This window comes from Cyanistes caeruleus, chromosome 20 (genome assembly GCF_971803275.1).
Source record: "Cyanistes caeruleus chromosome 20, bCyaCae1.hap1.1, whole genome shotgun sequence".
NCBI classification, from domain to species: Eukaryota; Metazoa; Chordata; class Aves; order Passeriformes; family Paridae; genus Cyanistes; species Cyanistes caeruleus.
In genome coordinates, this window is record NC_141720.1 from 3,499,422 (window position 1) to 3,503,892 (window position 4,471).

Here is a 4,471-nt window from a genome sequence, read left to right on the forward strand (position 1 = left end):
GGGACAATCTCACCCAGACATGGCCCTTCCATCCCTGTGGTATTTGGTTTCTCCCAACACATTTCCCACTGTTCTTCCCTGGGTGAACACACACATTTCCTCTGTTGGAGATGGTTATTATGGGTTATCACCTTTTCTTCCTGCTCACACTGCTGCCTCTCACTGCCCTGTGTCCCTGGATGAAGCCTGGCTGTCCCTCAGCCTCCTGCACCCCAGGGACACAGATCTCTGCCAGCACAGGAGGGGAGAAGGAGTAAGGGAGTGGACAAGTTAGAAGAGCACTTTGACAAGTGTCAACACAGCAGGGAGAGCTATGACAAACTCCAGGGTAATTTCTGCCTCTGGACAATGTCAGAAGAGAGTTTCTAGTGGCATCAAGTGTTTGTCACCCCTTTTTGTCTCCTACACAAGCCCATGCCTACTGACACTGAACCTACATCCAGGCTCTGCTGTTCCAAATCTGGAAGGTGTTGGCTGAGGAAGGGGAGGATCTACTGAGTCATGGTCTCCATGCTGCATCCATAACTTCTGGGGCTCACTGATGGATACAAAAACAAGCTACCACCCACAAGAGCCTTGTGACAGAGGCTGTGGAGTCACAGCTCAGGCCTGTCAGAGAGGTTGGTGGGGTGTGAAACACCTCACAGCCTCCCTATCCTCTGGAGCTAAAATCTGGCCCGAAGAGATTGGAACTCAGTCCAGTGGAAACAGGAATGTCTTGGTTGAGTCACTGGGATGGGTCCTCAGGGTTACTCACAAAGATTTTTGTGCTTCTACATCCATGGCCCAGCAAATTCTGTGGCTGCTGTTTCTATGAACAAGCAACTGGGTAAGTTCTTTCCCAAGTGGGAAGTCTCTGGTAACAGCAAGTCCCTACTGGGGCTGAAATTTGGGACTGGGAAATGTAGAAAAGAGCTGCTGCTGCTTCTCCTCATAGAAGAGGGACAGAATAAGGGCAAGAGAAAAAGGAGATGGTGTAGAAGAGAGCAAGATGCAGTGGAGATCATCAGCAGAAAAAGGGAGTGGAGAGTGTGTGCTGTTAAAGAATCAGCAGAAAAGGGAAGCACCCAGGGGAGCGGAGTGTGAGTGTGGAGCTGGGAGAAATGTTATTGAAGAAAGATATTAAGGCAAAGCAGCTGATATTTGAAATGTTACTTGAATAGAAGTTTTAATCTGGCACAGATAGGGCACAGACAGAATTAATGGGTTTTCAGTGAGTTGTAAAGCACTTAGGGACAGCGCTGGAGCAAAGTGAAAGTTGAAAGTTCTGCTGCTGGAGGTCAGTGCTGCATCCCCAGCACGGAGCAAATCACCAGGAATAAAAAAGGGATTGAGAAACCAACTCCTGGGTAAATTGTTCAGAGATAAGGGAGAGTCTGGAAAACAAAACCAAAAAACCCCATACCTCTCATATCTGCTTTCTTTTAATTACCTGAGAGTTCAGTTTGGATGGCTGGAATGAGGGATGGGGAGGTGAGAAAAGAAAAACAGGTGTCAGTGAGGCATCCTTCATGTCCTTCAGAAGATGAATGGCTGTGCCAGACAGGGACCTGCACTTGTGCACAGGCAGGAGTGTGGGAGGCACTGGCTGGACTGCCGGGAAAAGCAGTGATTTGGGGAAAAACGAGTCACAGTCCAAAGGCTGCTTGGCAAAGCTGGCTGGGCAGCATCCACTGCAGTAGCCTGCATGGCTCAGTAGGCCCTCTGCAAAGCAGGAGGCCTCATTTTTGCTATTAAAGAGCAGTGGAAGGGAAAAGAGAAATAGAGAATGGAGCCAGGAAAAGGGAAGGAAGCAAAATTGTGCTCACATGACAGAGCAGGAAGATCCTTATATTCGAATAAACACCAATGTCTTGGGGATGAGCAAAATTCTCAGGGCCACCTAAAAATCTTATCATGTCTGTAGCTTGCTTTTTTTGTTGTTGTTTTTTTTTTTGTTGTTATCTGCTTTATTCTAGCTTGCTTTCCCCCTCTTTTCCCTGCTCTATTCCTTTCATGTGATCAGAGGCCGCAGGTCTCTTGTATTTCCCAGAATCCTGGTTAAGATCTTGTTGGTGTCTGGAAGACAGAGAACAGCAGGGGTCAGGAATGCAATGAAACAGCAAAGTTGAATCATTCCTATTATTTGAGTCTTTCTGGGAAATGCAGACCATTGGGGTTTGTATTTCTGGGGTTTTTTTTTACCCCTGAAATTTGCTTTCACCCAGGGAAATAGAGTTTGGGTCAAAACACTGCAAAGAAAGTGATCTCATTTTTTGCCTCTGTTTTTTTTTGACTCAGCTGGATGGAATCAGAGCCTCTAAGAAGTTCCTGGTCAACAGAGAAGCTGCAGCATGAGGTCCAAGATTTGAAAATAAAAGCTCAACAGGGAAAAAGGTATTTTAGAAAAGCCCAGACAATAAGATCCTCAACTGGTATTTGCAATCAGCCATGGGTAGAAACACATCCAAAGCCAGGCCTCTTTATTTCTTAATTCTTGCTTCTCATATCAGCGCCATCACCAGTAATTTCTTTTAACCAATTTGCCAGAGAAATGTCTCTCAGCAGCAGGTTGAATTCTTTATTACATGTGTTTCAGTATCAAACCATCCCAAGAACCCTTCTGAGACTGCGTTTCTCCCAGTGCATTTTGGAAATGCAGAGCACCTTTTAATCAGGAGGGACATCTCTGTTTAGTTTGCAGACTTCAAAATTCCTTCTGTTCAAAATGCTGTGCTGCTACTTGAGTGAAACCAGAGATAAAACTCCAGCTAATATCATGATTTCAGGAATTGGCAGATAATTAATTTCTAAAACTTGAGACTGAGTAGTGCATTTCCTTTGTGGTTTGATTTATTTTTTTTAATCTGTTTTCTTATAGAGTGAGCTTCACCCTCCCCCTCGTAACAAATTAAAGTCGTGTATTGTTGGAAGAGGATGGTGTCAGGACTAAAATACTCTGCTGGGGACCTCTTGGCTCCATTCAGTCTCCTGCTGTGATCAGTTCTGTTAGGATATTCCCAGCCTGTGGGTCTAGAATTAGGAAACCAAGATCCAGAGAGGTTCAGTGGAAGTTCTAGAAGGTTATTCAGTGTCCTGTCTTTAGGAGCTGAAGTGTTGGAGAAGGACCACAACCTCTCAGTGTTGACTTGCCCAAATGAGACATTTCTCACATTGTTGTTTTTGCCTCTGAACTGGAACCCTAAAATAACAAATAGTCAGCGGGGATGATCCAGTGATTCAACCATCAGCATCCACAGTAGTCACCCAAGGCAGCTGCTCCCTTTAGCATCCATAAAAATACCAACCACTCCACAGGACAGCTTGGAAGCCAAGGAAATAATCTCTTTATTGAAATTAAGTTGCCATATGAGCCTTAATTCCAATGAGCTCCTCGGCTCCTCATATGCACCAAGCAAACTCCATTATTCCCTGCCTTCCCAAATCGGGGTCAATTCTTCAAGGCAGGGATCTCATCTCTCATTGTGCCCATGTGCAGCATCAGAAGAACATTTGTGTCAGAGCTGGGCCAAGGCAGTCCCTGGTGTCAGTGACAGAGAACAATCAGCTCTTATCACATTACAGGAAACTAAAGCAGAAAACTCAGCTCGAGCTGAGGCTGAGATTTTCCTGCCCAGACAAAGTACCTGGGTTTAATGGCACAGAGCAGGGAAGAGTTCAGCATACATCATGCCATCAGGAAAAGCTTCACTCTGCTCCTCTGCTGCTTGTCCCTGTGTCAGAGAGGGATTGAATTAAGCCATGGAGGAAGGTGGATCTGCTCTGCAGTGCAAAGAGCCAAAAATCAGGTAATAACAGTAACTCCCAGTCCTGAATCTTTTCAGAAAAGCATTTACAAGCAGCTTTCTAGAGCAGTAAAGATTTTTCTCTTTTTCTTCTTCTTTTTTATTTTTTTTTCCATTTTCCTTTGCTACAGAGAAATCTTTAACAAATAATCATTTTACACCGTACAGTTCATCAATAAAAGCAATAACACCAGGTTATGTAATAAATTAAATATGATGTGTAGTTGAAAGTAATCGTTCTTTCAGACATCAGCTTCTTGTCACATTAAGGGCTCTGGCAAACAGGTTTAATATTTGTGGAATGAACAGAATTATTGACAAGCAGAGGAGGAACTAGACAGCAAGTGAGCATCATATTAATTTTTCAAAGCTTGGTATTGCTTTTCCTGCTGACAGCGCAACAAACTTCCAGGGCTGGTGTTTGCTGAAGTGAGGTTTGGTAGTGGTGGCTTGTTTCTCCTTGATCTTGGTTTTCTGCCATTCTGACAAGCTGGAAGAGAGAAGGGAAGAGGGAGAAAAATTGTGGCGGCTCAGAGGTAAATGTGGTTTAATCTTTGGGTTTTTTCTGGATAACTCAATTCAAGGTGAACTCAGATTAACTCCAGTTCTACCTTTCACTCTATCAATGGGCATCTTCCATTGCTTTAAAAAATAGTCCATAATTCCCATCACATTTCTGGGATTTA

General features: G+C 44.2%; 1 long non-coding RNA gene across 1 annotated transcript; it reads left to right on the plus strand.

The window, feature by feature from the left end:
* The first annotated feature begins 632 nt into the window (after window positions 1–632).
* On the plus strand, window positions 633–3,847 carry LOC111937146 (uncharacterized). The gene is made up of 3 exons (XR_002868453.2): window positions 633–829; window positions 2,281–2,376; window positions 2,861–3,847. It is a non-coding gene; the product is annotated as an uncharacterized LOC111937146 (long non-coding RNA).
* Window positions 3,848–4,471: the final 624 nt, after the last annotated feature.